The sequence below is a fragment of the Rhipicephalus sanguineus genome, unplaced genomic scaffold, assembly GCF_013339695.2.
Source record: "Rhipicephalus sanguineus isolate Rsan-2018 unplaced genomic scaffold, BIME_Rsan_1.4 Seq856, whole genome shotgun sequence".
Lineage (NCBI taxonomy): Eukaryota > Metazoa > Arthropoda > Arachnida > Ixodida > Ixodidae > Rhipicephalus > Rhipicephalus sanguineus.
In genome coordinates this window covers 62,394-68,073 of record NW_023616142.1, presented here as the reverse complement: position 1 = coordinate 68,073, position 5,680 = coordinate 62,394, and the positions used below count along the sequence as shown (strand labels likewise).

The 5,680-nt window shown below is 46.5% G+C and overlaps 1 pseudogene; it reads left to right on the top strand.

Moving 5' to 3' along the window:
• The first annotated feature begins 273 nt into the window (after positions 1 to 273).
• Positions 274 to 2,364, top strand: LOC119378518 (sulfotransferase ssu-1-like; annotated as a pseudogene).
• The last annotated feature ends 3,316 nt before the right edge of the window (positions 2,365 to 5,680 follow it).

Below are 5,680 nucleotides of genomic sequence, written 5' to 3'. Positions count from 1 at the left end.
TCACCTGTAATCTCTGACAGGTGCAAATAGTGTGCTTTGTCTCTCGCTTGCCCTTATTTTCCCGATAGGACAAGGGCTCCTGAATTTTTTAGGGTATCTCTGAAAGATCTGAGTTAGGATGTTCGGCTTAACAAAGGGCACATTTAGCATTGCCTAGTTAGGCCGCTAATTTCATTATCCAGAGTCCGTAAAACCGCTTTTCTTTTTTTCCTACGTATGTCAGCACTCGGTGATCATCCCTACAATAAAAAAGATGCTTCGAAACATGTGCAGACAGTGGACGGCTTTCTGGTCAATGACTTCCTGCATGATGACAACGTGAGCTCAGCCCTCACCTACACTGCCCGACCGGACGATATATTCGTGGTGAGCTACCCGAAGTGCGGCACAACGTGGACGCAGTACATCGTCTTCTGCGTGCTGAACAAGGGCCAGCCACCCGAGGACTACACGGATTTCATGCTGCGCTCGCCCTTCCTGGAGCTCTTGGGTGCCGAGTCGGCTCATCGTATGCGTCGACCGGGGCCAATTAAGACTCATTTCCCGTTCGACAGGCAACCGTATAACCCGCAAAGCAAGTACGAGGCTTAACCACTGTTTTAATCTGTTGTTAACGTATTCACAATTATGGCTGATGACCTTCTTGAATGTGACCGTGTTTCACCGACGTTATCGCTCGGCACAGGCCACGCCCGACTGTATCGAAGTGGTGTCGTTATAATGGTCTTGCGCGAACAGCGCCAAAGCCCCTGTACATCCCACTTACATAAACACCAGCTGTAAAGCTTCACTGTTCGATGACGGATCTATAAAGGGCGACCTGTTTTCCCAAGGAGCAGTTTCTTGACGGTCGTGCTCGCCGTCATCATTGTACTGCGACTGTTCTCTTTCTCAAAGCAGAAGGGCAGACAGTAAAGAGCACGATCTTAGACTGTTCGGTAGCTGCATTCTGCACACCCAGAACCACGTGATAGCATGCTTATGAGCTGGCTTACTTTACACAGGGTTCCAACGCTAACTGCAACCAGAGTATGTAACCGCATTTATAGTGGCGCGACCAAGTGATTGTTGCTGGCTATCGCATGGAGCAAGTGACACTATTTTTTGTGTTCTTCTTAGATGTTTAGTTTAGCATGACTTGGCAAGCTTACACGACGGCTGAGCGGTAACTCGCTCTGCGAAGTGATACAGCATTTTCAGTGGCATTATGGACACCAAACCTGCCGAAATCAGTTATTTCTCTTGCAATATTTTCTAAGGAACTGGGTATCCGATGCCCACAGATTGTTCTCATTCGTAGAAATTCGCCCAGCAATGCCGTTATGCAGTTTTATTAGTGCCTTGCACATAGTGCAAGCACACTTTACTACCCTTTACTACCCAATGTAGGTGCGCTTCCTTTTACACCATATTGGGGAGGAAGTTTATTTAAATATTATGTACATTTTCTGAGAGAAGCCCAAACGAACGCCCTTCAATGAGAAGAATTCGTCGGAACATGCGCAGGCAGATGATAGGAGGAAAACAGAAGTATAATAGCATTATCAGAATAGGTAAGTGCCTAATAAATGTCACTAAGTTAAGAAAGGCAGACTGGACTTGTGTCTTGAAATTAGGCGCATGCCTTGAAGGAAGATGAACAACAAATTGAGCTTGCCGTCTCCTCAAAGGAGAAGGCATATAGAAGAGTATGATGTGCAATTGAGAAAATAGTAACAGCACACTGCCATGAACGTAGCGTGTATTAGCGCGGCACATAAAAGAAAGGGACAGGACACAGACGTAGAGATAGGTAGGCGCCTACCTCTCTCTACGTCTGTGTCCTGTCCCTTTCTTTTATGTGCCGCGCTAATACACGCTACGTTCAGGATGACCAACTCGCCGATCAGCAACCCCTCTGAGCACACTGCCCGCGATTTTCACCATTCCTGTCTTTGTGACGTTTCTGCAGGTACATATACGTCACTCGGAATCCCTACGACTGCTGCGTGTCCTACTTCCACCACGTGCGAGACTCGCCCGTCTACAACTACAGAGGCAACGCTAGACGAGTTCGTGGACGTGTTCGTTGAAGGGAAGGTCAGCTGCGGGGACTACTTCAACCACCTCATCCCGTGGTACGAGCACAGGAACGACGAGAACGTGCTCCTCATCACCTACGAGAGACTCAAAGAGGACACTGGAGGGGCGGTACTGGACATCGCCGATTTCCTTGGTAACCAGTACGGGGAGGAGTTGCGCCGAGACACCGCACTTTTCACGAAGATCACCGATTGGTGCGCGCCAGCAGCATGCGCCAAGCCTTCAGCTCGGGCATCAAGGCCATCATGCCGAACCTTCTCGCTCTCCGCCGAGGGGCTCTGAAATCTGTTGAAGTGTACCGAAGCGTGCTGAGCAAAAAGCGCATGTCGTCAGCCAAAAGCGAGTTCATCGAAAAGGCGTTGTCGGTGACTGGAGGAACTATTTGAAGGAAAAGCACTCGAGAAGATGAAAAATTGGATTGAATTTAAAACGCAAGGCAGGATGTCATGAAGCTGTGGAAAGAGCGGATTGCCGTACTGCTTCGTGTGACGCACGGAAGTTTGAGTTCAGCATGCATGGGTTAATTGAACTGTTTGTTCGTTTACAATTTATGCAGTTCGTATGAATAATTATCAAATAGTTCATACACTCGAGCCATATTCCCTTCTTTATTGAAATTACCGGTGCTGCCATTTGTGGTAGCTCGCTTTGTGCAGGATTTAGAGCACTTTGAACGCGGTTGACACCATAAATTGGTCATATCAGAACCAGTACGAAGCGGAAATAAATATTCTCTTGATTGTGCATTAGAAAAGCTACCCTATATTCCGACTCGAATCCCAGAGAAAAACATTTACTAGGTAACACAGGCTACAGTGTACTGGTTCAAGCGCTCATCTACCGATTCAATTACGTTATATTTATAGTTCCTGATCTCGCGTTGAATTTGTAATTTATATACCATTATCGTATTAATTATTCTGTGAAATATAGGCAGGGTGTCTATTCGCAGTTGTTTGGACGAAAGCGAAATAAATGTTAAGCCTAAGTACCACGTCGGTTTATCACAAATTGCTAGACTTATAGTTTGACAAGAGCAATCATATCAATCTTTGTTACCGACTCCCAGGAGTAGCTGGCGTGTTGATATTGCTCTACAACATTCGTCCCTCGAAAAATAGTGTGCATTCGGTGCATAGGAAAAAATACTTTAAGCCGCGTGGCTCAAACCTTGAGTATCTGGTGGACTACAAACCAAGGAACGTCCATTCGTAAGAGATACGATTCAACATGTTCTTATGAAGGAAAATCAATACAGCTGAAACTTTCTCGTTTGTCATGTAGTACGGACAACATGAAAATCATTCCTAGTACCGTGGTATCGCTACGAGGAATCACAGAGATCTTCGGCCACTTCTCTGTATGTATGATGACCAAAATGGCCTGGCGTACGCTACTATTTGCTGCCGTGATACTGATGGATGTACCTGCAGGTAGGACGTCTTGGCAAGCGATGGAAATTGATGTCGGAATCGTCAAAGCTTGACATAGGTTTACTTCATTACCGCGATGGGTCGCGCTCTTGCCATAACATCTGGAATGCGCCATCATCTATACCCTTGGTCATGTGCTCGATCTTCTCGTCTTCCGGCATAGATGGGTTAACAAGCTTGCAAAGGTCCAGCACATCCTCAATATAGCTCGAAAAATTTCTCCGCGCAGCTGTGGCCGCCGATATAGGCGCTGGTCAGCGCGGAGCTTGCGAAGCTCTGCTCAGCCAAACACTTCAGTCAAAAGGGTCTTGAAGGCTTACCAACTTGAGATGTCGGATTCGTGGTTGCTGAAACACAGTTAAGCTACGTCAGCCAGATGGAATACTACGTAGGTGGGCTTAAAGTCATCGTCCCATTTCTTACTGGCGCTTACGCTTTCATACAAGAACCAGACCCTGACGTCGTGATCACCGCTTCCGCATCCGCCGGCGGGTCCCGTTGAATCGTACGCTGGCGCAGGACAACGTTGCAGCCGGTGGGACTGGCTGCACAGTGGCTCGTTTCGTTATGTTTGTGTTGTACCGTTGGCAACTTTTGCGAGCTGAGCTCCTGGTCGAGTCGGGGATCTCTGGAACCGCCACCAAATGCGATGAGGCTTATCTTTGTTTATTGGCGAAGCATCGCCAAGCCTTGCACGGTTCGCAAGCAGCACAGGCTATGGCGCAGTCGCAGCCCCGATCTTCGTCGTCTTCTCCGCGTGCGCGTACACATTACAAGGCGGCACATAACGAAGCCGCCCATGCACAAGATCATATGTTGTTTCTATAGGTCGCAGGGGAACGTCTCGATAAGCCTAAATACATTCTGATAAAAATTTCTCAATGGTGCTCATATACCCTTGCTGCCAAGAGAATTCTTTTCTCACTCGGCAGTAATTAACAACAACAGCAGGAACAGCAAAAGAACGCAACTCTAAAAATGCAATACATCTCAGTAAGTTTACCACTTTTTGTTAACAGGGCTTTTTCATTCTCGCGCCTCTAAGCTACTCACAGAAAAATTACCTTTACCAATAAAAAAACGAACGAAAAGTTCAGCGATTTCTTCGGATCTTAGCTCGCGCACTGCAACTGCAACACTTTCGACCAACCTAGTTTGCGTAGCCATTTTGTTCGATTTCCAAGCGAAGATAGCTCCTATCCAACGTATGCTATTTCCAAGGTCAAGATCAATTTCTCCTACAACTGCACAACTGCAGTGCAAACATGTAGTATAATGTTGCCCCTCAACAAGGGTTGGTCATAAGTAGATGTAAGTTATCGTGTGGCATTGCTCTTTGAAATGTTAAATGTTAGAAGTGATGCCATTCGTTGCTGCAAACATGTCCTCTGCCAACTTTATTGCCGAAACTCATTACCATACTCGACAGAAAATTCCCATGCATTGCACACCGTCAGTTATTTCTGGTACAGAAATATTTCTATTCGGCCTCCGACTTGCTGGTAGAAGCGCCACTGATCTCAGAGCTGTGCACCACAGTTACTGCGGAGTACTTGCCCCAAATTATTGAGAGATCGTAACTCGCAGGGCTCGCAAATTACCATGACGCAGCAGGGAAGCCACACTGCTCAGCTGCCACCAAGACGAGCAGTCTGGACCACGGTGCCAGCAGAGGCAACCGCCAGAGTGCAGGACTGCCGACAACGTCATTGCCTCACGCAATCGAAGAAATAAAACGTTTAATTGATTTCCAATAAAAGTTAGGTCCCCCTCCCCCTCCGTGGTTAGTGCGCTTGGCTCCCCAAGCGATGTTGTCTCATCAGAGCGAATGCCTGCGAAGCCGTCGAGAAAAAGCTGTTATTTTTTTTCTCTGATCAGGTATAACGCTCGCAACTTAGCCAAATTAAGTTTCTCAGCTAGATACAGTGAATGCAGGATGACAAGCATATAGAGCATGATTTGCTGTTCCAGTGTAAAATGATTTTTTTCTTCCAATATTTCTTTAAAAGATAGCTGTCATTTCTCTGCACGCCCTTATTGTAATTGACCCGTAAGCCAAATAAGGTAGGAGCAAAATCAGTGAACAGGAACAATTTATTGATCGCAAATCTCATGTTTCGATTTGTCAAATTTTTCGAATTTTTCAAAGTGCAAAAGACCAGTAT